Source organism: Pseudorasbora parva, chromosome 2 (assembly GCF_024679245.1).
Source record: "Pseudorasbora parva isolate DD20220531a chromosome 2, ASM2467924v1, whole genome shotgun sequence".
Lineage (NCBI taxonomy): Eukaryota > Metazoa > Chordata > Actinopteri > Cypriniformes > Gobionidae > Pseudorasbora > Pseudorasbora parva.
Window position 1 is genome coordinate 63,003,451 of NC_090173.1, and position 23,035 is coordinate 63,026,485.

The 23,035-nt window shown below is 48.0% G+C and overlaps 21 non-coding genes across 21 annotated transcripts; 20 read left to right on the plus strand and 1 right to left on the minus strand.

The window, feature by feature from the left end:
• The first annotated feature begins 1,063 nt into the window (after positions 1–1,063).
• trnag-ucc (transfer RNA glycine (anticodon UCC)) lies at positions 1,064–1,135 on the plus strand. The gene has a single exon. It is a non-coding gene; the product is annotated as a tRNA-Gly (tRNA).
• Positions 1,136–1,672: 537 nt separating this feature from the next.
• trnag-ucc (transfer RNA glycine (anticodon UCC)) lies at positions 1,673–1,744 on the plus strand. The gene has a single exon. It is a non-coding gene; the product is annotated as a tRNA-Gly (tRNA).
• A 1,135-nt stretch (positions 1,745–2,879) lies between these two features.
• On the plus strand, positions 2,880–2,951 carry trnag-ucc (transfer RNA glycine (anticodon UCC)). The gene has a single exon. It is a non-coding gene; the product is annotated as a tRNA-Gly (tRNA).
• Positions 2,952–3,487: 536 nt separating this feature from the next.
• trnag-ucc (transfer RNA glycine (anticodon UCC)) lies at positions 3,488–3,559 on the plus strand. Its single transcript has one exon. It is a non-coding gene; the product is annotated as a tRNA-Gly (tRNA).
• A 2,889-nt stretch (positions 3,560–6,448) lies between these two features.
• trnag-ucc (transfer RNA glycine (anticodon UCC)) lies at positions 6,449–6,520 on the plus strand. The gene has a single exon. It is a non-coding gene; the product is annotated as a tRNA-Gly (tRNA).
• A 1,135-nt stretch (positions 6,521–7,655) lies between these two features.
• trnag-ucc (transfer RNA glycine (anticodon UCC)) lies at positions 7,656–7,727 on the plus strand. The gene has a single exon. It is a non-coding gene; the product is annotated as a tRNA-Gly (tRNA).
• Positions 7,728–8,264: 537 nt separating this feature from the next.
• Positions 8,265–8,336, plus strand: trnag-ucc (transfer RNA glycine (anticodon UCC)). Its single transcript has one exon. It is a non-coding gene; the product is annotated as a tRNA-Gly (tRNA).
• A 536-nt stretch (positions 8,337–8,872) lies between these two features.
• trnag-ucc (transfer RNA glycine (anticodon UCC)) lies at positions 8,873–8,944 on the plus strand. Its single transcript has one exon. It is a non-coding gene; the product is annotated as a tRNA-Gly (tRNA).
• A 537-nt stretch (positions 8,945–9,481) lies between these two features.
• On the plus strand, positions 9,482–9,553 carry trnag-ucc (transfer RNA glycine (anticodon UCC)). Its single transcript has one exon. It is a non-coding gene; the product is annotated as a tRNA-Gly (tRNA).
• A 2,343-nt stretch (positions 9,554–11,896) lies between these two features.
• Positions 11,897–11,968, plus strand: trnag-ucc (transfer RNA glycine (anticodon UCC)). Its single transcript has one exon. It is a non-coding gene; the product is annotated as a tRNA-Gly (tRNA).
• Positions 11,969–12,077: 109 nt separating this feature from the next.
• On the minus strand, positions 12,078–12,149 carry trnad-guc (transfer RNA aspartic acid (anticodon GUC)). The gene has a single exon. It is a non-coding gene; the product is annotated as a tRNA-Asp (tRNA).
• A 355-nt stretch (positions 12,150–12,504) lies between these two features.
• Positions 12,505–12,576, plus strand: trnag-ucc (transfer RNA glycine (anticodon UCC)). Its single transcript has one exon. It is a non-coding gene; the product is annotated as a tRNA-Gly (tRNA).
• A 537-nt stretch (positions 12,577–13,113) lies between these two features.
• Positions 13,114–13,185, plus strand: trnag-ucc (transfer RNA glycine (anticodon UCC)). The gene has a single exon. It is a non-coding gene; the product is annotated as a tRNA-Gly (tRNA).
• A 1,126-nt stretch (positions 13,186–14,311) lies between these two features.
• trnag-ucc (transfer RNA glycine (anticodon UCC)) lies at positions 14,312–14,383 on the plus strand. The gene has a single exon. It is a non-coding gene; the product is annotated as a tRNA-Gly (tRNA).
• A 536-nt stretch (positions 14,384–14,919) lies between these two features.
• On the plus strand, positions 14,920–14,991 carry trnag-ucc (transfer RNA glycine (anticodon UCC)). The gene has a single exon. It is a non-coding gene; the product is annotated as a tRNA-Gly (tRNA).
• A 537-nt stretch (positions 14,992–15,528) lies between these two features.
• trnag-ucc (transfer RNA glycine (anticodon UCC)) lies at positions 15,529–15,600 on the plus strand. The gene has a single exon. It is a non-coding gene; the product is annotated as a tRNA-Gly (tRNA).
• Positions 15,601–16,726: 1,126 nt separating this feature from the next.
• Positions 16,727–16,798, plus strand: trnag-ucc (transfer RNA glycine (anticodon UCC)). The gene has a single exon. It is a non-coding gene; the product is annotated as a tRNA-Gly (tRNA).
• A 536-nt stretch (positions 16,799–17,334) lies between these two features.
• On the plus strand, positions 17,335–17,406 carry trnag-ucc (transfer RNA glycine (anticodon UCC)). The gene has a single exon. It is a non-coding gene; the product is annotated as a tRNA-Gly (tRNA).
• Positions 17,407–17,934: 528 nt separating this feature from the next.
• Positions 17,935–18,006, plus strand: trnag-ucc (transfer RNA glycine (anticodon UCC)). Its single transcript has one exon. It is a non-coding gene; the product is annotated as a tRNA-Gly (tRNA).
• Positions 18,007–19,749: 1,743 nt separating this feature from the next.
• On the plus strand, positions 19,750–19,821 carry trnag-ucc (transfer RNA glycine (anticodon UCC)). Its single transcript has one exon. It is a non-coding gene; the product is annotated as a tRNA-Gly (tRNA).
• Positions 19,822–21,555: 1,734 nt separating this feature from the next.
• On the plus strand, positions 21,556–21,627 carry trnag-ucc (transfer RNA glycine (anticodon UCC)). Its single transcript has one exon. It is a non-coding gene; the product is annotated as a tRNA-Gly (tRNA).
• Positions 21,628–23,035: the final 1,408 nt, after the last annotated feature.

Below are 23,035 nucleotides of genomic sequence, written 5' to 3' on the forward strand. Positions count from 1 at the left end.
TCAAAACTGTCGCCCGGGGCCCCTGGCCAGCTCTTTGTGTCACTTGTAAATGGAGCAATAACTTTTGAATGGGTCTTTGGGCAGCAGTAAAGGACTAGACCTCCCCGTTAGGGAAACGAACCCCGGTCTTCCGCGTGACAGGCGGAGATACTGTCCACTATACTAACGAGGAGTTGCAGAAGGCTGGCGTCTACGGCCTCATGAGTCATATCGCTTCAAAGAAGCCAACAGAACATCTATTATATAAATAAATATGAAGTGTCTGTATAAATTGTGGAATGTCACTGAATTAGAGAGCTTGTTTTTCAATGAAGAGATTGGTAGGTAGAGTCCATAGGTTAATGCATTTTTTTCAGTTGCGAGTCCAAACAGACAGAGTTTCAGTTCCTCTGCACACAGTCGCTGATAATGTGTTGGGAGCATTGACCGCTTAAGGTGGCGTTCAGCAAACAAGCAAAATGCCTGCGTTGGTGGTATAGTGGTGAGCATAGCTGCCTTCCAAGCAGTTGACCCCGGTTCGATTCCCGACCAACGCAATTCTTTTGCTCAAAACTGTCGCCCAGGGCCCCTGGCCAGCTCGTTGTGTCACTTGTAAATGGAGCAATAACTTTTGAATGGGTCTTTGGGCAGCAGTAAAGGACTAGACCACCCCGTCGGGGAATCGAACCCCGGTCTTCCGCGTGACAGGCGGAGATACTGTCCACTATACTAACGAGGAGTTGCAGAAGGCTGGCGTCGCACCCGATCAGCGCAACTGCTGCTCGCTGCAAACATTCTTCCCATTTGCAGGTACGGCCTCATGAGTCATATCGCTTCAAAGAAGCCAACAGAACATCTATTATATAAATAAATATGAAGTGTCTGTATAAATTGTGGAATGTCACTGAATTAGAGAGCTTGTTTTTCAATGAAGAGATTGGTAGGTCAGGTCCATAGGTTAATGCATTTTTTTCAGTTGCTGGTCCAAACAGACAGAGTTTCAGTTCTTCTGCACACAGTCACTGATAATGTGTTGGGAGCATTGACCGCGTAAGGTGGCGTTCAGCAAACAAGCAAAACGCCTGCGTTGGTGGTATAGTGGTGAGCATAGCTGCCTTCCAAGCAGTTGACCCGGGTTCGATTCCCGGCCAACGCAATTCTTTTGCTCAAAACTGTCGCCCGGGGCCCCTGGCCAGCTCTTTGTGTCACTTGTAAATGGAGCAATAACTTTTGAATGGGTCTTTGGGCAGCAGTAAAGGACTAGACCTCCCCGTCGGGGAATCGAACCCCGGTCTTACGCGTGACAGGCGGAGATACTGTCCACTATACTAACGAGGAGTTGCGGAAGGCTGGCGTCGCACCCGATCAGCGCAACTGCTGCTCGCCGCAAACATCCTTCCCATTTGCAGGTACGGCCTCATGAGTCATATCGCTTCACAGAAGCAAAGAGAAGCCAACAGAACATGTTATATATAATAAAATATAAAGTGTCTGTATAAATTGAGGAATGTCACTGAATTAGAGAGCTTGTTTTTCAATGAAGAGATTGGTAGGTCAGGTCCATAGGTTAATGCATTTTTTTCAGTTGCTGGTCCAAACAGACAGAGTTTCAGTTCTTCTGCACACAGTCACTGATAATGTGTTGGGAGCATTGACCGCGTAAGGTGGCGTTCAGCAGACAAGCAAAACGCCTGCGTTGGTGGTATAGTGGTGAGCATAGCTGCCTTCCAAGCAGTTGACCCGGGTTCGATTCCCGGCCAACGCAATACTTTTGCTCAAAAATGTCTCCCGGGACCCTGGCCAACTCTTTGTGTCACTTGTAGCTGGAGCAATAACTTTTGAAAGGGTCTTTGGGCAGCAGTAAAGAATTAGACCTCCCCGTCGGGGAATCGAACCCCGGTCTTCCGCGTGACAGGCGGAGATACTGTCCACTATACTAACGAGGAGTTGCGGAAGGCTGGCGTCGCACCCGATCAGCGCAACTGCTGCTCGCCGCAAACAGGCTTCCCATTTGCAGGTACGGCCTCATGAGTCATATCACTTCACAGAAGCAAAGAGAAGCCAACAGAACATGTAATATATAATTAAATATAAAGTGTCTGTATAAATTGAGGAATGTCACTGAATTAGAGAGCTTGTTTTTCAATGAAGAGATTGGTAGGTCAGGTCCATAGGTTAATGCATTTTTTTCAGTTGCTGGTCCAAACAGACAGAGTTTCAGTTCTTCTGCACACAGTCACTGATAATGTGTTGGGAGCATTGACCGCGTAAGGTGGCGTTCAGCAAACAAGCAAAACGCCTGCGTTGGTGGTATAGTGGTGAGCATAGCTGCCTTCCAAGCAGTTGACCCGGATTCGATTCCCGGCCAACGCAATTCTTTTGCTCAAAAATGTCGCCCGGGGCCCCTGGCCAGCTCTTTGTGTCACTTGTAAATGGAGCAATAACTTTTGAATGGGTCTTTGGGCAGCAGTAAAGGACTAGACCTCCCCGTCGGGGAATCGAACCCCGGTCTTCCGCGTGACAGGCGGAGATACTGTCCACTATACTAACGAGGAGTTGCAGAAGGCTGGCGTCGCACCCGATCAGCGCAACTGCTGCTCGCTGCAAACATCCTTCCCATTTGCAGGTACGGCCTCATGAGTCATATCGCTTCAAAGAAGCCAACAGAACATCTATTATATAAATAAATATGAAGTGTCTGTATAAATTGTGGAATGTCACTGAATTAGAGAGCTTGTTTTTCAATGAAGAGATTGGTAGGTAGAGTCCATAGGTTAATGCATTTTTTTCAGTTGCGAGTCCAAACAGACAGAGTTTCAGTTCCTATGCACACAGTCGCTGAAAATGTGTTGGGAGCATTGACCGCCTAAGGTGGCGTTCAGCAAACAAGCAAAATGCCTGCGTTGGTGGTATAGTGGTGAGCATAGCTGCCTTCCAAGCAGTTGACCCGGGTTCGATTCCCGGCCAACGCAATACTTTTGCTCAAAAATGTCTCCCGGGACCCTGGCCAACTCTTTGTGTCACTTGTAGCTGGAGCAATAACTTTTGAAAGGGTCTTTGGGCAGCAGTAAAGAATTAGACCTCCCCGTCGGGGAATCGAACCCCGGTCTTCCGCGTGACAGGCGGAGATACTGTCCACTATACTAACGAGGAGTTGCGGAAGGCTGGCGTCGCACCCGATCAGCGCAACTGCTGCTCGCCGCAAACAGGCTTCCCATTTGCAGGTACGGCCTCATGAGTCATATCACTTCACAGAAGCAAAGAGAAGCCAACAGAACATGTAATATATAATTAAATATAAAGTGTCTGTATAAATTGAGGAATGTCACTGAATTAGAGAGCTTGTTTTTCAATGAAGAGATTGGTAGGTCAGGTCCATAGGTTAATGCATTTTTTTCAGTTGCTGGTCCAAACAGACAGAGTTTCAGTTCCTCTGCACACAGTCACTGATAATGTGTTGGGAGCATTGACCGCGTAAGGTGGCGTTCAGCAAACAAGCAAAATGCCTGCGTTGGTGGTATAGTGGTGAGCATAGCTGCCTTCCAAGCAGTTGACCCGGGTTCGATTCCCGGCCAACGCAATTCTTTTGCTCAAAACTGTCGCCCGGGGCCCCTGGCCAGCTCTTTGTGTCACTTGTAAACGGAGCAATAACTTTTGAATGGGTCTTTGGGCAGCAGTAAAGGACTAGACCTCCCCGTCGGGGAATCGAACCCCGGTCTTACGCGTGACAGGCGGAGATACTGTCCACTATACTAACGAGGAGTTGCAGAAGGCTGGCGTCGCACCCGATCAGCGCAACTGCTGCTCGCTGCAAACATCCTTCCCATTTGCAGGTACGGCCTCATGAGTCATATCGCTTCAAAGAAGCCAACAGAACATCTATTATATAAATAAATATGAAGTGTCTGTATAAATTGTGGAATGTCACTGAATTAGAGAGCTTGTTTTTCAATGAAGAGATTGGTAGGTAGAGTCCATAGGTTAATGCATTTTTTTCAGTTGCGAGTCCAAACAGACAGAGTTTCAGTTCCTCTGCACACAGTCGCTGATAATGTGTTGGGAACATTGACCGCTTAAGGTGGCGTTCAGCAAACAAGCAAAATGCCTGCGTTGGTGGTATAGTGGTGAGCATAGCTGCCTTCCAAGCAGTTGACCCCGGTTCGATTCCTGACCAACGCAATTCTTTTGCTCAAAACTGTCGCCCGGGGCCCCTGGCCAGCTCGTTGTGTCACTTGTAAATGGAGCAATAACTTTTGAATGGGTCTTTGGGCAGCAGTAAAGGACTAGACCTCCCCGTCGGGGAATCGAACCCCGGTCTTACGCGTGACAGGCAGAGATACTGTCCACTATACTAACGAGGAGTTGCGGAAGGCTGGCGTCGCACCCGATCAGCGCAACTGCTGCTCGCCGCAAACAGGCTTCCCATTTGCAGGTACGGCCTCATGAGTCATATCGCTTCACAGAAGCAAAGAGAAGCCAACAGAACATGTAATATATAATTAAATATAAAGTGTCTGTATAAATTGAGGAATGTCACTGAATTAGAGAGCTTGTTTTTCAATGAAGAGATTGGTAGGTCAGGTCCATAGGTTAATGCATTTTTTTCAGTTGCTGGTCCAAACAGACAGAGTTTCAGTTCCTCTGCACACAGTCACTGATAATGTGTTGGGAGCATTGACCGCGTAAGGTGGCGTTCAGCAAACAAGCAAAACGCCTGCGTTGGTGGTATAGTGGTGAGCATAGCTGCCTTCCAAGCAGTTGACCCGGGTTTGATTCCCGGCCAACGCAATTCTTTTGCTCAAAACTGTCGCCCGGGGCCCCTGGCCAGCTCTTTGTGTCACTTGTAAATGGAGCAATAACTTTTGAATGGGTCTTTGGGCAGCAGTAAAGGACTAGACCTCCCCGTTAGGGAATCGAACCCCGGTCTTCCGCGTGACAGGCGGAGATACTGTCCACTATACTAACGAGGAGTTGCAGAAGGCTGGCGTCTACGGCCTCATGAGTCATATCGCTTCAAAGAAGCCAACAGAACATCTATTATATAAATAAATATGAAGTGTCTGTATAAATTGTGGAATGTCACTGAATTAGAGAGCTTGTTTTTCAATGAAGAGATTGGTAGGTAGAGTCCATAGGTTAATGCATTTTTTTCAGTTGCGAGTCCAAACAGACAGAGTTTCAGTTCCTCTGCACACAGTCGCTGATAATGTGTTGGGAGCATTGACCGCTTAAGGTGGCGTTCAGCAAACAAGCAAAATACCTGCGTTGGTGGTATAGTGGTGAGCATAGCTGCCTTCCAGGCAGTTGACCCCGGTTCGATTCCCGACCAACGCAATTCTTTTGCTCAAAACTGTCGCCCGGGGCCCCTGGCCAGCTCTTTGTGTCACTTGTAAATGGAGCAATAACTTTTGAATGGGTCTTTGGGCAGCAGTAAAGGACTAGACCTCCCCGTTAGGGAATCGAACCCCGGTCTTCCGCGTGACAGGCGGAGATACTGTCCACTATACTAACGAGGAGTTGCAGAAGGCTGGCGTCGCACCCGATCAGCGCAACTGCTGCTCGCTGCAAACATCCTTCCCATTTGCAGGTACGGCCTCATGAGTCATATCGCTTCAAAGAAGCCAACAGAACATCTATTATATAAATAAATATGAAGTGTCTGTATAAATTGTGGAATGTCACTGAATTAGAGAGCTTGTTTTTCAATGAAGAGATTGGTAGGTAGAGTCCATAGGTTAATGCATTTTTTTCAGTTGCGAGTCCAAACAGACAGAGTTTCAGTTCCTCTGCACACAGTCGCTGAAAATGTGTTGGGAGCATTGACCGCCTAAGGTGGCGTTCAGCAAACAAGCAAAATGCCTGCGTTGGTGGTATAGTGGTGAGCATAGCTGCATTCCAAGCAGTTGACCCGGGTTCGATTCCCGGCCAACGCAATACTTTTGCTCAAAAATGTCTCCCGGGACCCTGGCCAACTCTTTGTGTCACTTGTAGCTGGAGCAATAACCTTTGAAAGTGTCTTTGGGCAGCAGTAAAGAATTAGACCTCCCCGTCGGGGAATCGAACCCCGGTCTTCCGCGTGACAGGCGGAGATACTGTCCACTATACTAACGAGGAGTTGCGGAAGGCTGGCGTCGCACCCGATCAGCGCAACTGCTGCTCGCCGCAAACAGGCTTCCCATTTGCAGGTACGGCCTCATGAGTCATATCGCTTCACAGAAGCAAAGAGAAGCCAACAGAACATGTAATATATAATTAAATATAAAGTGTCTGTATAAATTGAGGAATGTCACTGAATTAGAGAGCTTGTTTTTCAATGAAGAGATTGGTAGGTCAGGTCCATAGGTTAATGCATTTTTTTCAGTTGCTGGTCCAAACAGACAGAGTTTCAGTTCTTCTGCACACAGTCACTGATAATGTGTTGGGAGCATTGACCGCGTAAGGTGGCGTTCAGCAGACAAGCAAAACGCCTGCGTTGGTGGTATAGTGGTGAGCATAGCTGCCTTCCAAGCAGTTGACCCGGGTTCGATTCCCGGCCAACGCAATTCTTTTGCTCAAAAATGTCGCCCGGGGCCCCTGGCCAGCTCTTTGTGTCACTTGTAAATGGAGCAATAACTTTTGAATGGGTCTTTGGGCAGCAGTAAAGGACTAGACCTCCCCGTCGGGGAATCGAACCCCGGTCTTCCGCGTGACAGGCGGAGATACTGTCCACTATACTAACGAGGAGTTGCAGAAGGCTGGCGTCGCACCCGATCAGCGCAACTGCTGCTCACCGCAAACATCCTTCCCATTTGCAGGTACGGCCTCATGAGTCATATCGCTTCAAAGAAGCCAACAGAACATCTATTATATAAATAAATATGAAGTGTCTGTATAAATTGTGGAATGTCACTGAATTAGAGAGCTTGTTTTTCAATGAAGAGATTGGTAGGTAGAGTCCATAGGTTAATGCATTTTTTTCAGTTGCGAGTCCAAACAGACAGAGTTTCAGTTCCTCTGCACACAGTCGCTGAAAATGTGTTGGGAGCATTGACCGCGTAAGGTGGCGTTCAGCTAACAAGCAAAATGCCTGCGTTGGTGGTATATTGGTGAGCATAGCTGCCTTCCAAGCAGTTGACCCGGGTTTGATTCCCGGCCAACGCAATTCTTTTGCTCAAAAATGTCTCCCGGGGCCCTGGCTAACTCTTTGTGTCACTTGTAGCTGGAGCAATAACTTTTGAATGGGTCTTTGGGCAGCAGTAAAGAATTAGACCTCCCCGTCGGGGAATCGAACCCCGGTCTTACGCGTGACAGGCGGAGATACTGTCCACTATACTAACGAGGAGTTGCGGAAGGCTGGCGTCGCACCCAATCAGCGCAACTGCTGCTCGCCGCAAACAGGCTTCCCATTTGCAGGTACGGCCTCATGAGTCATATTTCTTCACAGAAGCAAAGAGAAGCCAACAGAACATGTAAAATATAATTAAATATAAAGTGTCTGTATAAATTGAGGAATGTCACTGAATTAGAGAGCTTGTTTTTCAATGAAGAGATTGGTAGGTCAGGTCCATAGGTTAATGCATTTTTTTCAGTTGCTGGTCCAAACAGACAGAGTTTCAGTTCCTCTGCACACAGTCACTGATAATGTGTTGGGAGCATTGACCGCGTAAGGTGGCGTTCAGCAAACAAGCAAAATGCCTGCGTTGGTGGTATAGTGGTGAGCATAGCTGCCTTCCAAGCAGTTGACCCGGGTTCGATTCCCGGCCAACGCAATTCTTTTGCTCAAAACTGTCGCCCGGGGCCCCTGGCCAGCTCTTTGTGTCACTTGTAGCTGGAGCAATAACTTTTGAATGGGTCTTTGGGCAGCAGTAAAGAATTAGACCTCCCCGTCGGGGAATCGAACCCCGGTCTTCCGCGTGACAGGCGGAGATACTGTCCACTATACTAACGAGGAGTTGCGGAAGGCTGGCGTCGCACCCAATTAGCGCAACTGCTGCTCGCCGCAAACAGGCTTCCCATTTGCAGGTACGGCCTCATGAGTCATATCGCTTCACAGAAGCAAAGAGAAGCCAACAGAACATGTAAAATATAATTAAATATAAAGTGTCTGTATAAATTGAGGAATGTCACTGAATTAGAGAGCTTGTTTTTCAATGAAGAGATTGGTAGGTCAGGTCCATAGGTTAATGCATTTTTTTCAGTTGCTGGTCCAAACAGACAGAGTTTCAGTTCCTCTGCACACAGTCACTGATAATGTGTTGGGAGCATTGACCGCGTAAGGTGGCGTTCAGCAAATTAGCAAAATGCCTGCGTTGGTGGTATAGTGGTGAGCATAGCTGCCTTCCAAGCAGTTGACCCGGGTTCGATTCCCGGCCAACGCAATACTTTTGCTCAAAAATGTCTCCCGGGACCCTGGCCAACTCTTTGTGTCACTTGTAGCTGGAGCAATAACCTTTGAAAGTGTCTTTGGGCAGCAGTAAAGAATTAGACTTCCCCGTCGGGGAATCGAACCCCTGTCTTCCACGTGACAGGCGGAGATACTGTCCACTATACTAACGAGGAGTTGCGGAAGGCTGGCGTCGCACCCGATCAGCGCAACTGCTGCTCGCCGCAAACAGGCTTCCCATTTGCAGGTACGGCTTCATGAGTCATATCGCTTCACAGAAGCAAAGAGAAGCCAACAGAACATGTAATATATAATTAAATATAAAGTGTCTGTATAAATTGAGGAATGTCACTGAATTAGAGAGCTTGTTTTTCAATGAAGAGATTGGTAGGTCAGGTCCATAGGTTAATGCATTTTTTTCAGTTGCTGGTCCAAACAGACAGAGTTTCAGTTCTTCTGCACACAGTCACTGATAATGTGTTGGGAGCATTGACCGCGTAAGGTGGCGTTCAGCAAACAAGCAAAACGCCTGCGTTGGTGGTATAGTGGTGAGCATAGCTGCCTTCCAAGCAGTTGACCCGGGTTCGATTCCCGGCCAACGCAATTCTTTTGCTCAAAACTGTTGCCCGGGGCCCCTGGGCAGCTCTTTGTGTCACTTGTAAATGGAGCAATAACTTTTGAATGGGTCTTTGGGCAGCAGTAAAGGACTAGACCTCCCCGTCGGGGAATCGAACCCCGGTCTTCCGCGTGACAGGCGGAGATACTGTCCACTATACTAACGAGGAGTTGCGGAAGGCTGGCGTCGCACCCGATCAGCGCAACTGCTGCTCGCCGCAAACAGGCTTCCCATTTGCAGGTACGGCTTCATGAGTCATATCGCTTCACAGAAGCAAAGAGAAGCCAACAGAACATCTATTATATAAATAAATATGAAGTGTCTGTATAAATTGTGGAATGTCACTGAATTAGAGAGCTTGTTTTTCAATGAAGAGATTGGTAGGTAGAGTCCATAGGTTAATGCATTTTTTTCAGTTGCGAGTCCAAACAGACAGAGTTTCAGTTCCTCTGCACACAGTCGCTGATAATGTGTTGGGAGCATTGACCGCTTAAGGTGGCGTTCAGCAAACAAGCAAAATGCCTGCGTTGGTGGTATAGTGGTGAGCATAGCTGCCTTCCAAGCAGTTGACCCGGGTTCGATTCCCGGCCAACGCAATACTTTTGCTCAAAAATGTCTCCCGGGACCCTGGCCAACTCTTTGTGTCACTTGTAGCTGGAGCAATAACTTTTGAAAGGGTCTTTGGGCAGCAGTAAAGAATTAGACCTCCCCGTCGGGGAATCGAACCCCGGTCTTCCGCGTGACAGGCGGAGATACTGTCCACTATACTAACGAGGAGTTGCGGAAGGCTGGCGTCGCACCCGATCAGCGCAACTGCTGCTCGCCGCAAACAGGCTTCCCATTTGCAGGTACGGCTTCATGAGTCATATCGCTTCACAGAAGCAAAGAGAAGCCAACAGAACATGTAATATATAATTAAATATAAAGTGTCTGTATAAATTGAGGAATGTCACTGAATTAGAGAGCTTGTTTTTCAATGAAGAGATTGGTAGGTCAGGTCCATAGGTTAATGCATTTTTTTCAGTTGCTGGTCCAAACAGACAGAGTTTCAGTTCCTCTGCACACAGTCACTGATAATGTGTTGGGAGCATTGACCGCGTAAGGTGGCGTTCAGCAAACAAGCAAAATGCCTGCGTTGGTGGTATAGTGGTGAGCATAGCTGCCTTCCAAGCAGTTGACCCGGGTTTGATTCCCGGCCAACGCAAATCTTTTGCTCAAAACTGTCGCCCGGGGCCCCTGGCCAGCTCTTTGTGTCACTTGTAAATGGAGCAATAACTTTTGAATGGGTCTTTGGGCAGCAGTAAAGGACTAGACCTCCCCGTCGGGGAATCGAACCCCGGTTTTCCGCGTGACAGGCGGAGATACTGTCCACTATACTAACGAGGAGTTGCAGAAGGCTGGCGTCGCACCCGATCAGCGCAACTGCTGCTCGCCGCAAACATCCTTCCCATTTGCAGGTACGGCCTCATGAGTCATATCGCTTCAAAGAAGCCAACAGAACATCTATTATATAAATAAATATGAAGTGTCTGTATAAATTGTGGAATGTCACTGAATTAGAGAGCTTGTTTTTCAATGAAGAGATTGGTAGGTAGAGTCCATAGGTTAATGCATTTTTTTCAGTTGCGAGTCCAAACAGACAGAGTTTCAGTTCCTCTGCACACAGTCGCTGAAAATGTGTTGGGAGCATTGACCGCCTAAGGTGGCGTTCAGCAAACAAGCAAAACGCCTGCGTTGGTGGTATAGTGGTGAGCATAGCTGCCTTCCAAGCAGTTGACCCGGGTTCGATTCCTGGCCAACGCAATACTTTTGCTCAAAAATGTCTCCCGGGACCCTGGCCAACTCTTTGTGTCACTTGTAGCTGGAGCAATAACTTTTGAAAGGGTCTTTGGGCAGCAGTAAAGAATTAGACCTCCCCGTCGGGGAATCGAACCCCGGTCTTCCGCGTGACAGGCGGAGATACTGTCCACTATACTAACGAGGAGTTGCGGAAGGCTGGCGTCGCACCCGATCAGCGCAACTGCTGCTCGCCGCAAACAGGCTTCCCATTTGCAGGTACGGCTTCATGAGTCATATCGCTTCACAGAAGCAAAGAGAAGCCAACAGAACATGTAATATATAATTAAATATAAAGTGTCTGTATAAATTGAGGAATGTCACTGAATTAGAGAGCTTGTTTTTCAATGAAGAGATTGGTAGGTCAGGTCCATAGGTTAATGCATTTTTTTCAGTTGCTGATCCAAACAGACAGAGTTTCAGTTCCTCTGCACACAGTCACTGATAATGTGTTGGGAGCATTGACCGCGTAAGGTGGCGTTCAGCAAACAAGCAAAATGCCTGCGTTGGTGGTATAGTGGTGAGCATAGCTGCCTTCCAAGCAGTTGACCCGGGTTTGATTCCCGGCCAACGCAAATCTTTTGCTCAAAACTGTCGCCCGGGGCCCCTGGCCAGCTCTTTGTGTCACTTGTAAATGGAGCAATAACTTTTGAATGGGTCTTTGGGCAGCAGTAAAGGACTAGACCTCCCCGTCGGGGAATCGAACCCCGGTTTTCCGCGTGACAGGCGGAGATACTGTCCACTATACTAACGAGGAGTTGCAGAAGGCTGGCGTCGCACCCGATCAGCGCAACTGCTGCTCGCCGCAAACATCCTTCCCATTTGCAGGTACGGCCTCATGAGTCATATCGCTTCAAAGAAGCCAACAGAACATCTATTATATAAATAAATATGAAGTGTCCGTATAAATTGTGGAATGTCACTGAATTAGAGAGCTTGTTTTTCAATGAAGAGATTGGTAGGTAGAGTCCATAGGTTAATGCATTTTTTTTCAGTTGCGAGTCCAAACAGACAGAGTTTCAGTTCCTCTGCACACAGTCGCTGAAAATGTGTTGGGAGCATTGACCGCCTAAGGTGGCGTTCAGCAAACAAGCAAAATGCCTGCGTTGGTGGTATAGTGGTGAGCATAGCTGCCTTCCAAGCAGTTGACCCGGGTTCGATTCCCGGCCAACGCAATACTTTTGCTCAAAAATGTCTCCCGGGACCCTGGCCAACTCTTTGTGTCACTTGTAGCTGGAGCAATAACCTTTGAAAGTGTCTTTGGGCAGCAGTAAAGAATTAGACTTCCCCGTCGGGGAATCGAACCCCGGTCTTCCGCGTGACAGGCGGAGATACTGTCCACTATACTAACGAGGAGTTGCGGAAGGCTGGCGTCGCACCCGATCAGCGCAACTGCTGCTCGCCGCAAACAGGCTTCCCATTTGCAGGTACGGCTTCATGAGTCATATCGCTTCACAGAAGCAAAGAGAAGCCAACAGAACATGTAATATATAATTAAATATAAAGTGTCTGTATAAATTGAGGAATGTCACTGAATTAGAGAGCTTGTTTTTCAATGAAGAGATTGGTAGGTCAGGTCCATAGGTTAATGCATTTTTTTCAGTTGCTGGTCCAAACAGACAGAGTTTCAGTTCTTCTGCACACAGTCACTGATAATGTGTTGGGAGCATTGACCGCGTAAGGTGGCGTTCAGCAAACAAGCAAAACGCCTGCGTTGGTGGTATAGTGGTGAGCATAGCTGCCTTCCAAGCAGTTGACCCGGGTTCGATTCCCGGCCAACGCAATTCTTTTGCTCAAAACTGTCGCCCGGGGCCCCTGGGCAGCTCTTTGTGTCACTTGTAAATGGAGCAATAACTTTTGAATGGGTCTTTGGGCAGCAGTAAAGGACTAGACCTCCCCGTCGGGGAATCGAACCCCGGTCTTCCGCGTGACAGGCGGAGATACTGTCCACTATACTAACGAGGAGTTGCGGAAGACTGGCGTCGCACCCGATCAGCGCAACTGCTGCTCGCCGCAAACAGGCTTCCCATTTGCAGGTACGGCTTCATGAGTCATATCGCTTCACAGAAGCAAAGAGAAGCCAACAGAACATCTATTATATAAATAAATATGAAGTGTCTGTATAAATTGAGGAATGTCACTGAATTAGAGAGCTTGTTTTTCAATGAAGAGATTGGTAGGTCAGGTCCATAGGTTAATGCATTTTTTTCAGTTGCTGGTCCAAACAGACAGAGTTTCAGTTCTTCTGCACACAGTCACTGATAATGTGTTGGGAGCATTGACCGCGTAAGGTGGCGTTCAGCAAACAAGCAAAACACCTGCGTTGGTGGTATAGTGGTGAGCATAGCTGCCTTCCAAGCAGTTGACCCGGGTTCGATTCCCGGCCAACGCAATTCTTTTGCTCAAAACTGTCGCCCGGGGCCCCTGGCCAGCTCTTTGTGTCACTTGTAAATGGAGCAATAACTTTTGAATGGGTCTTTGGGCAGCAGTAAAGGACTAGACCTCCCCGTCGGGGAATCGAACCCCGGTCTTCCGCGTGACAGGCGGAGATACTGTCCACTATACTAACGAGGAGTTGCGGAAGGCTGGCGTCGCACCCGATCAGCGCAACTGCTGCTCGCCGCAAACAGCCTTCCCATTTGCAGGTACGGCCTCATGAGTCATATCGCTTCACAGAAGCCAACAGAACATCTATTATATAAATAAATATGAAGTGTCTGTATAAATTGTGGAATGTCACTGAATTAGAGAGCTTGTTTTTCAATGAAGAGATTGGTAGGTAGAGTCCATAGGTTAATGCATTTTTTTCAGTTGCGAGTCCAAACAGACAGAGTTTCAGTTCCTCTGCACACAGTCGCTGATAATGTGTTGGGAGCATTGACCGCTTAAGGTGGCGTTCAGCAAACAAGCAAAATGCCTCCGTTGGTGGTATAGTGGTGAGCATAGCTGCCTTCCAAGCAGTTGACCCCGGTTCGATTCCCGACCAACGCAATTCTTTTGCTCAAAACTGTCGCCCGGGGCCCCTGGCCAGCTCGTTGTGTCACTTGTAAATGGAGCAATAACTTTTGAATGGGTCTTTGGGCAGCAGTAAAGGACTAGACCTCCCCGTCGGGGAATCGAACCCCGGTCTTCCGCGTGACAGGCGGAGATACTGTCCACAATACTAACGAGGAGTTGCAGAAGGCTGGCGTCGCACCCGATCAGCGCAACTGCTGCTCGCTGCAAACATCCTTCCCATTTGCAGGTACGACCTCATGAGTCATATCGCTTCAAAGAAGCCAACAGAACATCTATTATATAAATAAATATGAAGTGTCTGTATAAATTGTGGAATGTCACTGAATTAGAGAGCTTGTTTTTCAATGAAGAGATTGGTAGGTAGAGTCCATAGGTTAATGCATTTTTTTCAGTTGCGAGTCCAAACAGACAGAGTTTCAGTTCCTCTGCACACAGTCGCTGAAAATGTGTTGGGAGCATTGACCGCCTAAGGTGGCGTTCAGCAAACAAGCAAAATGCCTGCGTTGGTGGTATAGTGGTGAGCATAGCTGCCTTCCAAGCAGTTGACCCGGGTTCGATTCCCGGCCAACGCAATACTTTTGCTCAAAAATGTCTCCCGGGACCCTGGCCAACTCTTTGTGTCACTTGTAGCTGGAGCAATAACCTTTGAAAGTGTCTTTGGGCAGTAGTAAAGCATTAGACTTCCCCGTCGGGGAATCGAACCCTGGTCTTCCGCGTGACAGGCGGAGATACTGTCCACTATACTAACGAGGAGTTGCGGAAGGCTGGCGTCGCACCCGATCAGCGCAACTGCTGCTCGCCGCAAACAGGCTTCCCATTTGCAGGTACGGCTTCATGAGTCATATCGCTTCACAGAAGCAAAGAGAAGCCAACAGAACATGTAATATATAATTAAATATAAAGTGTCTGTATAAATTGAGGAATGTCACTGAATTAGAGAGCTTGTTTTTCAATGAAGAGATTGGTAGGTCAGGTCCATAGGTTAATGCATTTTTTTCAGTTGCTGGTCCAAACAGACAGAGTTTCAGTTCTTCTGCACACAGTCACTGATAATGTGTTGGGAGCATTGACCGCGTAAGGTGGCGTTCAGCAAACAAGCAAAACGCCTGCGTTGGTGGTATAGTGGTGAGCATAGCTGCCTTCCAAGCAGTTGACCCGGGTTCGATTCCCGGCCAACGCAATTCTTTTGCTCAAAACTGTCGCCCGGGGCCCCTGGGCAGCTCTTTGTGTCACTTGTAAATGGAGCAATAACTTTTGAATGGGTCTTTGGGCAGCAGTAAAGGACTAGACCTCCCCGTCGGGGAATCGAACCCCGGTCTTACGCGTGACAGGCGGAGATACTGTCCACTATACTAACGAGGAGTTGCGGAAGGCTGGCGTCGCACCCGATCAGCGCAACTGCTGCTCGCCGCAAACAGGCTTCCCATTTGCAGGTACGGCTTCATGAGTCATATCGCTTCACAGAAGCAAAGAGAAGCCAACAGAACATCTATTATATAAATAAATATGAAGTGTCTGTATAAATTGAGGAATGTCACTGAATTAGAGAGCTTGTTTTTCAATGAAGAGATTGGTAGGTCAGGTCCATAGGTTAATGCATTTTTTTCAGTTGCTGGTCCCAACAGACAGAGTTTCAGTTCTTCTGCACACAGTCACTGATAATGTGTTGGGAGCATTGACCGCGTAAGGTGGCGTTCAGCAAACAAGCAAAACACCTGCGTTGGTGGTATAGTGGTGAGCATAGCTGCCTTCCAAGCAGTTGACCCGGGTTCGATTCCCGGCCAACGCAATTCTTTTGCTCAAAACTGTCGCCCGGGGCCCCTGGCCAGCTCTTTGTGTCACTTGTAAATGGAGCAATAACTTTTGAATGGGTCTTTGGGCAGCAGTAAAGGACTAGACCTCCCCGTCGGGGAATCGAACCCCGGTCTTCCGCGTGACAGGCGGAGATACTGTCCACTATACTAACGAGGAGTTGCGGAAGGCTGGCGTCGCACCCGATCAGCGCAACTGCTGCTCGCCGCAAACAGCCTTCCCATTTGCAGGTACGGCCTCATGAGTCATATCGCTTCACAGAAGCCAACAGAACATCTATTATATAAATAAATATGAAGTGTCTGTATAAATTGTGGAATGTCACTGAATTAGAGAGCTTGTTTTTCAATGAAGAGATTGGTAGGTAGAGTCCATAGGTTAATGCATTTTTTTCAGTTGCGAGTCCAAACAGACAGAGTTTCAGTTCCTCTGCACACAGTCGCTGATAATGTGTTGGGAGCATTGACCGCTTAAGGTGGCGTTCAGCAAACAAGCAAAATGCCTGCGTTGGTGGTATAGTGGTGAGCATAGCTGCCTTCCAAGCAGTTGACCCCGGTTCGATTCCCGACCAACGCAATTCTTTTGCTCAAAACTGTCGCCCGGGGCCCCTGGCCAGCTCGTTGTGTCACTTGTAAATGGAGCAATAACTTTTGAATGGGTCTTTGGGCAGCAGTAAAGGACTAGACCTCCCCGTCGGGGAATCGAACCCCGGTCTTCCGCGTGACAGGCGGAGATACTGTCCACTATACTAACGAGGAGTTGCAGAAGGCTGGCTTCGCACCCGATCAGCGCAACTGCTGCTCGCTGCAAACATCCTTCCCATTTGCAGGTACGACCTCATGAGTCATATCGCTTCAAAGAAGCCAACAGAACATCTATTATATAAATAAATATGAAGTGTCTGTATAAATTGTGGAATGTCACTGAATTAGAGAGCTTGTTTTTCAATGAAGAGATTGGTAGGTAGAGTCCATAGGTTAATGCATTTTTTTCAGTTGCGAGTCCAAACAGACAGAGTTTCAGTTCCTCTGCACACAGTCGCTGAAAATGTGTTGGGAGCATTGACCGCCTAAGGTGGCGTTCAGCAAACAAGCAAAATGCCTGCGTTGGTGGTATAGTGGTGAGCATAGCTGCCTTCCAAGCAGTTGACCCGGGTTCGATTCCCGGCCAACGCAATACTTTTGCTCAAAAATGTCTCCCGGGACCCTGGCCAACTCTTTGTGTCACTTGTAGCTGGAGCAATAACTTTTGAATGGGTCTTTGGGCAGCAGTAAAGAATTAGACCTCCCCGTCGGGGAATCGAACCCCGGTCTTCCGCGTGACAGGCGGAGATACTGTCCACTATACTAACGAGGAGTTGCGGAAGGCTGGCGTCGCACCCGATCAGCGCAACTGCTGCTCGCCGCAAACAGGCTTCCCATTTGCAGGTACGGCCTCATGAGTCATATCGCTTCACAGAAGCAAAGAGAAGCCAACAGAACATGTAAAATATAATTAAATATAAAGTGTCTGTATAAATTGAGGAATGTCACTGAATTAGAGAGCTTGTTTTTCAATGAAGAGATTGGTAGGTCAGGTCCATAGGTTAATGCATTTTTTTCAGTTGCTGGTCCAAACAGACAGAGTTTCAGTTCCTCTGCACACAGTCACTGATAATGTGTTGGGAGCATTGACCGCGTAAGGTGGCGTTCAGCAAACAAGCAAAATACCTGCGTTGGTGGTATAGTGGTGAGCATAGCTGCCTTCCAAGCAGTTGACCCGGGTTCGATTCCCGGCCAACGCAATTCTTTTGCTCAAAACTGTCGCCCGGGGCCCCTGGCCAGCTCTTTGTGTCACTTGTAAATGAAGCAATAACTTTTGAATGGGTCTTTGGGCAGCAGTAAAGGACTAGACCTCCCCGTCGGGGGAATCGAACCCCGGTCTTACGCGTGACAGGCGGAGATACTGTCCACTATACTAACGAGGAGTTGCAGAAGGCTGGCGTCGCACCCGATCAGCGCAACTGCTGCTCGCCGCAAACATCCTTCCCATTTGCAGGTACGGCCTCATGAGTCATATCGCTTCAAAGAAGCCAACAGAACATCTATTATATAAATAAATATGAAGTGTCTGTATAAATTGTGGAATGTCACTGAATTAGAGAGCTTGTTTTTCAATGAAGAGATTGGTAGGTAGAGTCCATAGGTTAATGTATTTTTTTCAGTTGCGAGTCCAAACAGACAGAGTTTCAGTTCCTCTGCACACAGTCGCTGAAAATGTGTTGGGAGCATTGACCGCCTAAGGTGGCGTTCAGCAAACAAGCAAAATGCCTGCGTTGGTGGTATAGTGGTGAGCATAGCTGCCTTCCAAGCAGTTGACCCGGGTTCGATTCCCGGCCAACGCAATACTTTTGCTCAAAAATGTCTCCCGGGACCCTGGCCAACTCTTTGTGTCACTTGTAGCTGGAGCAATAACTTTTGAAAGGGTCTTTGGGCAGCAGTAAAGAATTAGACCTCCCCGTCGGGGAATCGAACCCCGGTCTTACGCGTGACAGGCGGAGATACTGTCCACTATACTAACGAGGAGTTGCGGAAGGCTGGCGTCGCACCCGATCAGCGCAACTGCTGCTCGCCGCAAACAGGCTTCCCATTTGCAGGTACGGCCTCATGAGTCATATCGCTTCACAGAAGCAAAGAGAAGCCAACAGAACATGTAATATATAATTAAATATAAAGTGTCTGTATAAATTGAGGAATGTCACTGAATTAGAGAGCTTGTTTTTCAATGAAGAGATTGGTAGGTCAGGTCCATAGGTTAATGCATTTTTTTCAGTTGCTGGTCCAAACAGACAGAGTTTCAGTTCTTCTGCACACAGTCACTGATAATGTGTTGGGAGCATTGACCGCGTAAGGTGGCGTTCAGCAAACAAGCAAAACGCCTGCGTTGGTGTTATAGTGGTTAGCATAGCTGCCTTCCAAGCAGTTGACCCGGGTTCGATTCCCGGCCAACGCAATTCTTTTGCTCAAAAATGTCGCCCGGGGCCCCTGGCCAGCTCTTTGTGTCACTTGTAAATGGAGCAATAACTTTTGAATGGGTCTTTGGGCAGCAGTAAAGGACTAGACCTCCCCGTCGGGGAATCGAACCCCGGTCTTCCGCGTGACAGGCGGAGATACTGTCCACTATACTAACGAGGAGTTGCAGAAGGCTGGCTTCGCACCCGATCAGCGCAACTGCTGCTCACCGCAAACATCCTTCCCATTTGCAGGTACGGCCTCATGAGTCATATCGCTTCAAAGAAGCCAACAGAACATCTATTATATAAATAAATAAGAAGTGTCTGTATAAATTGTGGAATGTCACTGAATTAGAGAGCTTGTTTTTCAATGAAGAGATTGGTAGGTAGAGTCCATAGGTTAATGCATTTTTTTCAGTTGCGAGTCCAAACAGACAGAGTTTCAGTTCCTCTGCACACAGTCGCTGAAAATGTGTTGGGAGCATTGACCGCGTAAGGTGGCGTTCAGCTAACAAGCAAAATGCCTGCGTTGGTGGTATAGTGGTGAGCATAGCTGCCTTCCAAGCAGTTGACCCGGGTTTGATTCCCGGCCAACGCAATTCTTTTGCTCAAAAATGTCTCCCGGGGCCCTGGCTAACTCTTTGTGTCACTTGTAGCTGGAGCAATAACTTTTGAATGGGTCTTTGGGCAGCAGTAAAGAATTAGACCTCCCCGTCGGGGAATCGAACCCCGGTCTTCCGCGTGACAGGCGGAGATACTGTCCACTATACTAACGAGGAGTTGCGGAAGGCTGGCGTCGCACCCAATCAGCGCAACTGCTGCTCGCCGCAAACAGGCTTCCCATTTGCAGGTACGGCCTCATGAGTCATATCGCTTCACAGAAGCAAAGAGAAGCCAACAGAACATGTAAAATATAATTAAATATAAAGTGTCTGTATAAATTGAGGAATGTCACTGAATTAGAGAGCTTGTTTTTCAATGAAGAGATTGGTAGGTCAGGTCCATAGGTTAATGCATTTTTTTCAGTTGCTGGTCCAAACAGACAGAGTTTCAGTTCCTCTGCACACAGTCACTGATAATGTGTTGGGAGCATTGACCGCGTAAGGTGGCGTTCAGCAAACAAGCAAAATGCCTGCGTTGGTGGTATAGTGGTGAGCATAGCTGCCTTCCAAGCAGTTGACCCGGGTTCGATTCCCGGCCAACGCAATTCTTTTGCTCAAAACTGTCGCCCGGGGCCCCTGGCCAGCTCTTTGTGTCACTTGTAAATGAAGCAATAACTTTTGAATGGGTCTTTGGGCAGCAGTAAAGGACTAGACCTCCCCGTCGGGGAATCGAACCCCGGTCTTACGCGTGACAGGCGGAGATACTGTCCACTATACTAACGAGGAGTTGCAGAAGGCTGGCGTCGCACCCGATCAGCGCAACTGCTGCTCGCTGCAAACATCCTTCCCATTTGCAGGTACGGCCTCATGAGTCATATCGCTTCAAAGAAGCCAACAGAACATCTATTATATAAATAAATATGAAGTGTCTGTATAAATTGTGGAATGTCACTGAATTAGAGAGCTTGTTTTTCAATGAAGAGATTGGTAGGTAGAGTCCATAGGTTAATGCATTTTTTTCAGTTGCGAGTCCAAACAGACAGAGTTTCAGTTCCTCTGCACACAGTCGCTGAAAATGTGTTGGGAGCATTGACCGCCTAAGGTGGCGTTCAGCAAACAAGCAAAATGCCTGCGTTGGTGGTATAGTGGTGAGCATAGCTGCCTTCCAAGCAGTTGACCGGGGTTCGATTCCCGGCCAACGCAATACTTTTGCTCAAAAATGTCTCCCGGGACCCTGGCCAACTCTTTGTGTCACTTGTAGCTGGAGCAATAACTTTTGAAAGGGTCTTTGGGCAGCAGTAAAGAATTAGACCTCCCCGTCGGGGAATCGAACCCCGGTCTTCCGCGTGACAGGCGGAGATACTGTCCACTATACTAACGAGGAGTTGCGGAAGGCTGGCGTCGCACCCGATCAGCGCAACTGCTGCTCGCCGCAAACAGGCTTCCCATTTGCAGGTACGGCTTCATGAGTCATATCGCTTCACAGAAGCAAAGAGAAGCCAACAGAACATGTAATATATAATTAAATATAAAGTGTCTGTATAAATTGAGGAATGTCACTGAATTAGAGAGCTTGTTTTTCAATGAAGAGATTGGTAGGTCAGGTCCATAGGTTAATGCATTTTTTTCAGTTGCTGGTCCAAACAGACAGAGTTTCAGTTCCTCTGCACACAGTCACTGATAATGTGTTGGGAGCATTGACCGCGTAAGGTGGCGTTCAGCAAACAAGCAAAATGCCTGCGTTGGTGGTATAGTGGTGAGCATAGCTGCCTTCCAAGCAGTTGACCCGGGTTTGATTCCCGGCCAACGCAATTCTTTTGCTCAAAACTGTCGCCCGGGGCCCCTGGCCAGCTCGTTGTGTCACTTGTAAATGGAGCAATAACTTTTGAATGGGTCTTTGGGCAGCAGTAAAGGACTAGACCTCCCCGTCGGGGAATCGAACCCCGGTCTTCCGCGTGACAGGCGGAGATACTGTCCACTATACTTATGAGGAGTTGCAGAAGGCTGGCGTCGCACCCGATCAGCGCAACTGCTGCTCGCTGCAAACATCCTTCCCATTTGCAGGTACGGCCTCATGAGTCATATCGCTTCAAAGAAGCCAACAGAACATCTATTATATAAATAAATATGAAGTGTCTGTATAAATTGTGGAATGTCACTGAATTAGAGAGCTTGTTTTTCAATGAAGAGATTGGTAGGTAGAGTCCATAGGTTAATGCATTTTTTTCAGTTGCGAGTCCAAACAGACAGAGTTTCAGTTCCTCTGCACACAGTCGCTGAAAATGTGTTGGGAGCATTGACCGCCTAAGGTGGCGTTCAGCAAACAAGCAAAATGCCTGCGTTGGTGGTATAGTGGTGAGCATAGCTGCCTTCCAAGCAGTTGACCCGGGTTCGATTCCCGGCCAACGCAATACTTTTGCTCAAAAATGTCTCCCGGGACCCTGGCCAACTCTTTGTGTCACTTGTAGCTGGAGCAATAACTTTTGAATGGGTCTTTGGGCAGCAGTAAAGAATTAGACCTCCCCGTCGGGGAATCGAACCCCGGTCTTCCGCGTGACAGGCGGAGATACTGTCCACTATACTAACGAGGAGTTGCGGAAGGCTGGCGTCGCACCCGATCAGCGCAACTGCTGCTCGCCGCAAACAGGCTTCCCATTTGCAGGTACGGCCTCATGAGTCATATCGCTTCACAGAAGCAAAGAGAAGCCAACAGAACATGTAAAATATAATTAAATATAAAGTGTCCTTATAAATTGAGGAATGTCACTGAATTAGAGAGCTTGTTTTTCAATGAAGAGATTGGTAGGTCAGGTCCATAGGTTAATGCATTTTTTTCAGTTGCTGGTCCAAACAGACAGAGTTTCAGTTCCTCTGCACACAGTCACTGATAATGTGTTGGGAGCATTGACCGCGTAAGGTGGCGTTCAGCAAACAAGCAAAATGCCTGCGTTGGTGGTATAGTGGTGAGCATAGCTGCCTTCCAAGCAGTTGACCCAGGTTCGATTCCCGGCCAACGCAATTCTTTTGCTCAAAACTGTCGCCCGGGGCCCCTGGCCAGCTCTTTGTGTCACTTGTAAATGAAGCAATAACTTTTGAATGGGTCTTTGGGCAGCAGTAAAGGACTAGACCTCCCCGTCGGGGGAATCGAACCCCGGTCTTACGCGTGACAGGCGGAGATACTGTCCACTATACTAATGAGGAGTTGCAGAAGGCTGGCGTCGCACCCGATCAGCGCAACTGCTGCTCGCCGCAAACATCCTTCCCATTTGCAGGTACGGCCTCATGAGTCATATCGCTTCAAAGAAGCCAACAGAACATCTATTATATAAATAAATATGAAGTGTCTGTATAAATTGTGGAATGTCACTGAATTAGAGAGCTTGTTTTTCAATGAAGAGATTGGTAGGTAGAGTCCATAGGTTAATGCATTTTTTTCAGTTGCGAGTCCAAACAGACAGAGTTTCAGTTCCTCTGCACACAGTCGCTGAAAATGTGTTGGGAGCATTGACCGCCTAAGGTGGCGTTCAGCAAACAAGCAAAATGCCTGCATTGGTGGTATAGTGGTGAGCATAGCTGCCTTCCAAGCAGTTGACCCGGGTTCGATTCCCGGCCAACGCAATACTTTTGCTCAAAAATGTCTCCCGGGACCCTGGCCAACTCTTTGTGTCACTTGTAGCTGGAGCAATAACTTTTGAAAGGGTCTTTGGGCAGCAGTAAAGAATTAGACCTCCCCGTCGGGGAATCGAACCCCGGTCTTACGCGTGACAGGCGGAGATACTGTCCACTATACTAACGAGGAGTTGCGGAAGGCTGGCGTC